The following is an 8,527-nucleotide window of genomic DNA, read 5'->3' as shown; positions in this document are numbered from 1 at the left end:
TGTGGTCTCAAAATATTCCTGCTGTCTGAATGCACAGATTTGAATTTCATGTTGTTTTTCATTTTACGCTAAGTCTGCCCTCAAAGAGATGTAAATTTAACAGAGTTACTGATAGAATACAATTATATAGCCGAATTGTTTCTGCAAGGCACATTTATAAATTCATATGTAAGAGCAGTGAAGCTGCTTGCAAGACACATTTCTTAAAGAGCAACAAAGAAGTACATCTCGTATAGCTTGCAAGAGCAATTGCCAGATATGATATCATTAAGAAACAGTTTCTCACCATGAGATTTCTATGGACAATAGATCCTTTAATCTCTAAATTGATGTCAAGATCTTGGTAGATGGCACAGATACTCAATGAGTTATGTAAAGCAAGCTGGAGGATTTAAGCCAGTTCCCATTGGCAATCATCCACATTAACAGTGAAAGCAGTTTTTGGTATGAACCCAAGCAAGATGACCAAGGTGATACTGATTGATCATTCTTCTACTCACATTGTGTTCAAGGCCAGGCTGGACATGGCTTGGAGCAACCCGGTCTAGTGGAAGGTGTTCCTGCCTGTGGCAGGGGGTTAGAACTGGATGAGATTCAGGGTCCCTTCCAACCCAAACCATTCTGTGAGATTCTATGATTCCAAGTGCAAAAACTAATACCAGGGCTGTCAAACAAAGGGCACAGGACATAAATGGTGTTCATGCCATCATTTTTAGTTAGAAAATGTTAACTTATTCAGTACCATATATCAGAATTGTATTAGCCCATCTTAATTATCCTTTTAGTTTACATTTTATTTGACTGTTTCGCAGCTGCAGGGCTAAAGAAGGAGACAAGATGCCTGCGCTAGGGAACATGCACAAATAGCATAGCTAGGAGAGGTTTTATGAAGAGAAAGTGAAGAAAGCAGTATAACATTTGATACATGATAGGTTAGTCCCACAGGTTTAGGTATTTTTTTAGCTGTAGATAAACACCTCTGTACAGCAAACACCAAAGTTCACAGTGGCACTAGTTCTTTTTTTAGGTAGCCTGGCCAAGTGCATGTGTGCCGGTTATTAGCAGAGGAAACTGGAGTAGGAAACAGAGACGAACAAGGCTATTTAGGCTAAAAACAGGAAGAACCTACTGAGTAACTCACCAAATGGTAGTGGATTCATTCCAGAACATCAGCCATAATGCAGGCACTAGAAGTCTACCAGTATAGTCAGAGAACAAACAGATGGCAGATACTAGGGAAAAACACTCCCCCCTAGGCAGTCCATGATGTGGCCACAGGTCAAATTCTTCAGTTTTGGTTTTCCCATCTTGTAAAATGTAGAATGGAAAAATTAAAGTAGCAATCACAATCAAGGGTACAGAATGGCTTCCTCACAGTGAATAACATAATGGTTTAGGAACTTTCAGCATGGAAAACAGGTAGTTATGAGGGACATGTGGTTAAGATCTCTAAAATCATGACTGGCATGGAAAAGGTGAACAGCAAACAATCACTCCCTGTAGGAATGCAGGAACTAAGAACAACAAATGAAACATGCAGGTGACAAATTTAAGGTGAACAAAAGGAGATATTTCTTCACAGTGTGTTTAAGCTGGGGAATTCCTTACCATAGGACAGAGCTGAAGCAAAGGGTTTGCATGTGCTCGAAAATAATGAGTGGAAACATCCGCAAAAGAGAAATTCAAATCCTTCTTGTTTCTCTAGCTCAGAAGAGCATTCTGAAATAGTATCACTATTACCGTGCTCTTTTTCTCTTCCCTGAGCACCATCAAATGCAGTGGAGCTCACTAGGTGCATCAACTCTGCACATCTGCTTGTATGTCACGATGTATAGCCACTGGAATTTCAACACTTTAAATACATACTGGAGCATTTGAATAGATTAAAACAAAAGCTTGGAGCTTCTTTAACTCCTTTAAGTTTCAACTAATGCATCAAGGTCTTTCTAGAAGGTATTATGGGAATGCGTTGTATTTTTACACCACACTAATATGAATGGGGCTTCATGAAATGTTGGTATTTTGGTATGGTCGATGACCCAATAAACAAACAAAATCAGTCCTGTTCAAAGGAAATTTTACATTTGTTATTTTCTTCTGATAAAACAAAGACCAAAATGTTTGTGCTTCAAGTACCACATTCCACAAAAGATGTTCTTTTCAGTCCATTGTAAAAAGGCAAAGAAAATTGAGGGTTTAACTGGCAAAGCTATTAAAAACAAGAACTGCTCACTGCATTTAGCAATTCTGTGATGAAAGCACTGACACAGGTCTGAGGAAATGCACTTTAAAGTCTCTCCCCTAACCCATCAAATCCTAAACTTAGGGGACCTGCGTCCCAATGAAATACCTTCCCTTCCTATGGGGTTTTTGCCACCGCAACTTTACCAGCAGCAACTGCAGTAGGTGTTCTACATCTGTCCTGCAGCAACTGACTCCCCAACTTCAAATGAACTTTCATTGGTTGTATTTTTTAAACTTCAGAACAATAATGACTCCACTGAGGACAACAGATTAGGAACTGCTGCTCTATAGTGTTCTGGCAGGATGAAGATGATGGACAGTGAGAAGGAAAGAAATCCCACTTTTTCATGTTGATACTGATCTATTTTAAATGCTTAGGTTATGGGATAAAGTTAGAATTTGCAACTTCTTAAACATCATCACTGTAAAAAGGGCACATATTCTTTATTAAAAATCCACAGTTGCCTTGATAATTTATTATTGACAATGAAACAGACTAAAAGGAAGGAGCAAGTGTGCCTCAACCCCAAATACCCCTTTAGTTGGTGGTTGCCTGAAGTGCTGAAGATATTTCCCCCTCTCTCTCCTTGATTCCCGTGAGTTGAACCATGACCTCTCATTTGCCAAAAACATTTCCTAAACACTAACCACTGGTATTTGATTTAATTTTTAAATAATTTTTTGTTAGACAAACAGATCACTGAAGCTCTTCTCCTCTGCTAGAGATAAAAATTGTTGACCCAAACTTTGTGCATCCTAATACAATGAACTTCAGTGTTAATGAGACCAGGAAACTCTGCATGTTCTGCATTATTGCAATTCCAGTTCAGCAGCTTCATGTAATTTCTCAACTTGAACAACTAAATCATTATGTGGTTCCCTCCATTCATAAAACCCTTCTGTATTTCATACTGGTCAATAACTTGAGACCTGATGATAAGACACTGATTAAAAGAACTCTGGTCAGATACGAGTGAGCAGTGTCTACACTTGAAAAAAATGGAAATGTAATACCCAAAGAAGCCCTTTCAGATACTTCTGTCCCTGCCCCACCTAAAGATACTAAGATCCTGTGAGGACTGGTAACAATTAGTTTAATAGGAAGCAGGAGAAACAACTGCTATTGCTCCACCTCCTAAATTACTGCATTACAATGTGCTTCTCAGTATCTGGAGTGTTTCATAGATATACTGTTTATTTATTTAAGACGTGATTAAAGCAAAGCGTTCTATGAAACTATAGGAATGGGTGAGAGGAGGCAGCCTGTTCTCTTTACCTCAGGGTATGGACATCCTCAGAATAGCTGAATAGTCTTAATCAATGCATAAAATGGACATTCACAGAAATTTATTGCAAGGCTTCATTTTCTATTCCTCTCTTTTGGGGCACATGCTCTGATAGGGAAGGTCAATATATTGCAAGCAAATCCCAGAGCAGGAGCTTTAAACATAAGGAGATGTGATTCCTCTGGTCTCACTGAAACACACACACAAGCTGAGGAAAGACCAGTGTAAGGAAACAAGCACAGCTTGGTATTCTTGAAAAAATGATGCATGCTGACATGATGCTATGCTCTGTTGCATGGAGCACTCCTTCCCTGACAGTTCCACTGGCATCTACCTGGAAGCAGGTCTCTGTCCTGCCATATGGAGCCAAGAGCCTGCCACAGCACTGCAGGATGCAAGACTGCAATGAATTTAAATAGAATACATTTTAGTCTGAATCTTTTCTTCCTGCAGGCTATGTACAAACCTTTATCTGAGTTCCCACCACACCTCTGCCTGGGAATGGTTAGATTTCCCTCAGGGTTATTTGATATGGAGTCCCTACTTTATATATATGAACGCCCACACCTTCATTATACTTTTGCTTTATTTTCCCCTCCTAGGCTTGCAGTTCATTCTGTCCTACAGGTAAAGACAAGGCATAAAGTGCTTCAGTGCAACTATAGTATTCAGACCAGGAGCAACACAGAATCCCATCATTAACAGAGGTGCTGGATAAGGAAGTCACCCAGCCCCCTGGTAACACTCATCCTACCCAGGAACGTTCGTCTTGAGCCATATGGGGAAGTCTTTACCCAACTCAGGTGATCAGCTGCCCCCAGCTAACCCACTCTTGCTCTTTCCAAGCCTGTTAGCCAAATGCTATTAAACCTTTTACTCAACATAGTCAAAGCTTCAAGACAAAACAGAAACAGAGGTCATGCATCCCCAGGAGAAAAACAGCAGCTATTAGATTTCCTTCTGTGCTAAACCAGGTCAAAGTAGCATAAGTCAAGAACACTGCTTTCAATACTGCCGAAAATTTTCCCTGCAAACTTCAAAGTGCTGTTAATTTTAAGCACAGAATAAAATGATCTATGGCATGACAGGCCATGAAAAGCATGTGTTCATAGTGACAGTAAGCCCAAGAGAACATGACTCACAGCTCAGGCTAAGATGCTGTATTCCAGTCCCATACAGCCACTTAGATACAGAAGATATGAACTGTGGTCACCCATGAACAAATTTTCTTCCAGATAATTTGTGCAGTTGTACTCAGGTATTTTTTAGTGCACAGAAAGGTGAATGAACAAGCAAACAGATGTCCCACACAGTCTGTTAAAGTTCAGTTGCTGTGATCCAGCAATAGAAAGAAAGGTCATCACACATATGACAGTTATGCAGAGCTTCAAGACTTTAAATAGAAAAGATTTTATGTAACCCTGGTGCCCAAGTGCTTCCTCATGACAGCCTCTAACAGCCAAAGCATCATGGTGCAGTCAGGAAATATTACCTGTTACATTTAAGGGGTTCTTTTATTCACATTGCAATTACAACCACAGGCAAGTAATAAGGTGTAGCCTTTGACGGAATGCTTTACAAGAGATATGATCACCATATTCATTTTCATGCTACGGTTTATACTATAGCAGTATAATTCTGATAAGTTTTCACTCTATCAAGACAGCAACTGGAAGTTTCTGCCATATAGAAGACAGCATTTGGATTTAACAAGATTGAGATTTACCTAAAAGGTGACAGCACCTAATCATTCATTTCATATAACTGTATAATAATTCATTGTATTTTGCAAGGAATTCTGCTTTTTGTCAGTTAAAAATCAAGCTCTTCTCCCCATGAACCTAACATAACAAATATCTAAAAAAAAAAAAAAAAAAAAATCGCTACCACGTTCAGAGAAGAAGTTAATATCTCCATGGTTTAAGTGTTCAAAAATCATCTTTAGGAGGTATGTTCAGAATTTTCATTAGAAAGAAACTTATGGCTATAACAACATGAGATTAAATAATTGAGAAATTCACCCTAGAACCAGAGCAAACCAGAGAGTCTACATATCCACTTGAACTGAAATCATATATTTCACAAACTAGATTAATGCTTCAGTCACCATTAAAAGGTCTTATGACTGTGCAAATCAATTACCAGACAGGCCTTACACTGACAAGTGTGTTTAATACAACAGCTCTTTTCTCAGAGCTATTCACATACCCGCTACTCACATGCTCCAGTAAAATTATCAATGCACACCTGATGTCTATTACCCACCCTGAGCATGTTGCCGTAAGTCACACCTACTATGTGTGCAACCACCGTTATCCTAGCTGTAAACCATACTATGTATTTTGTAGTCCTTGTAGAGAATATTCTACCCATACCACTACAAACATCACTTGGTAAAGACTGAACACAAGTAATTATTTGCCAAATATGATATCCCCATTTCAGATGCACCAAAAATAACAGGAGGGCTGCTTTAAGCAGCTGGCCATGGGTTGCCCATAGACAGCATAATCCTCAGGGTGCCTTAAACAACTGCTTCTGACTTTGTATCACAAGTTATCTTGCTCATTCTGTGAGGGCAGAGCTGTAAAGAGCTGGGTCTGTGAAAACAATCCATCCCCAGACCTTCAGGCCTTCCAAATCCTCTTTTTGAAGCCACCAATTTCAGACCAGATCTCGAGTCTATTTTAGGATGGTGATGAATTCAACATATCTTAGATTTAATACACAGCTACACCGAGTCTATAATCAAAAAGGGATGGGATCATTATGATGTTATAGCATCCCACAGATTCAGGAAAATGATTCCTGAAATATTGAATGTACTGATCACTGGGAGCAAGCCATCTAAAGAGCATTTTCCTTATGAGAAACAATTTTAAGCCCTTTGTGAGCATCTTCAGCTCTCTAGAGAATTACCTAACTTCAAAAGTTCTCTATGCTTGAAATACACATCATTTCATTGCAATTAAGAGAGAGATGACAGACTTAAGAGTAAATATTAAACAGCTCAAACAATTATATCATTGTATTTCTGGATGTTGCCTTTTTCCCCAAGACTGGTTATGGTAATCACTCAGAATCAGCTAAGGTAAGGCACTTTATCCTTCTCAAAAGCTGCTGCAGTCAGGCAAGGCGAGTTGGAAGGAGAGGACACTGGCAGTTTATCAGTTTCATCAGTCATCAAGAAATGAACTCTCAGCCCACGGCACCATGCATAAGGAAAACGTGCCTTTAGACAGAAGAAAGAAATTGGTAACTACTGACTATAAAAAAAATTGGCAAACTCACGAACTGTCTTTACGGTGTTCTTTGCATACCTTACATTTGTTGAATGGCTTCCAAAACTAAAGCTTTCCCATGGGAAGGCAAAGAAACAATAGCAATTTCTTCTGAATGAAGCCCTCCTAAAGCCAAAGAGTAAACATACAGTATGTGACCTGAAAGTTTGCTTTTTAACTGTACAAGTGGCTAATTACATAACTAATCAAAATACCTTCAAAAGCAATTCCTAAGGGAAGACTGAGGAGGAAAAAAAAAGAAAAAAAACAATTTAAAAAAGCAGCCCAGCAAAGAGAGATGGTGATTGGTAACCAGTTGTACTTATAAACTTGTATGTGTGTGCACATCCATTCAAGTTAATGATGCTTAAAGATTTATTTTTCTTCTGCACAGGACTGTGTAACTCACAGGAGATCTGTATTCTACCTGAGACTCTAGTGCAGGTTATGGAGATGGATCTGTACACAGCAAAGCTCCTAGTCCAGGAGGGAACGCAAGTTGATGATGTGGCAGTCACGGAATGCAGTTACTGCATGTCCTAGGAATGCTTCTTAACATCAAATAGGGAAATAGTCTGAGTTTCAAGACTGATTTTGAAAGGGGGACATGTTTGTAGAATTTAAATTCTCTCTCAAAAATGAGAGAGATGGAGAAAAACCTGTTTCTTTACTGGGGAGACATGAAAAAAAAAATGACATTCAGCAAAAGGCCCTTTAGGTCAGTGACATGACATATCTCTTGTCTTCCACAGCCACGCAACATGGGGAATTAGCCTAGATATAGTCTTTCTTTTTACTGGCTCTTAAAGAAAACTTAGAGCAGGTTCAGACCTGGGAGTTCTGTGGGGTTTAGCCACCTGTAGTACAGGCAGGAAGGGATTTCAATATGTTCTACTTAGTCTGTGTAAGTGTATGACGGTTTAACAAAGTCTGTTTCAGTGGAAAACTAGTTATAGGCTTAGGCATGTCAGTTTTGTTACACCACCGCTCCTTCAGCTAGGCAGGATTAGTTCAGGCATTACCTGACCTCTACTGGCAGGGTTGGCCTCTTGATTTCTGCGTGCAGAAGAAGATAGAGAGGAAATACACTTTATAGCTTTAGGAATGCCAAAAGGAAGGTGTAAGTTTGAAAACCAGGCCTAAAATGTTTCACTGGTAGAAAAGACTTCTCTGGAGACTATAGTAGGCTGAAGCTGTACAGGAGAGAAGTCAGTAAGCTATTTTGAAATTGTGATCCTCTTTTAAACCCTTTTAGATCCTCCTGGTCAGACAGATTGGCACTGGTGAGGCCGCACCTCAAATCCTTTGTTCACTTCCGGGCCCCTCATTACAAGAGACACTGAGGTACTGGAGTGTGTCCAGAGAAGGGCAATGAAGCTGGTGAAGGGCCTGGAGCCCAAGTCTGATAAGAAACGGCTGAGGCAATTGGCAGGGGTTTAGTCTGGAGAAGAGAAGGCTCAGGGGGGACCTTATCGCTCTCTACAACTACTTGAAAGGAGGATGGAGCCAGGAGGTGGCTGGTCTCTCCTCCCAAGGAAAAAAGTGATAGGACAAATTCAGCTCTCTGACACGCAGCTCAAGGAACTTCATCCTGCTGCAGAAAAGGTTCTAGCACACACAGTATTATAAGCATGCTCACAGCCTGATCCTCCCCCAGAGCAGAGTACCACAGAAGATGGAGCACAGCCTTTGTCCTGGTTCAGCCCAGCCCAGCCG

The sequence above is a fragment of the Lathamus discolor genome, chromosome 6 (assembly GCF_037157495.1).
Source record: "Lathamus discolor isolate bLatDis1 chromosome 6, bLatDis1.hap1, whole genome shotgun sequence".
NCBI lineage: Eukaryota > Metazoa > Chordata > Aves > Psittaciformes > Psittacidae > Lathamus > Lathamus discolor.
This window is presented reverse-complemented; position numbering follows the sequence as displayed.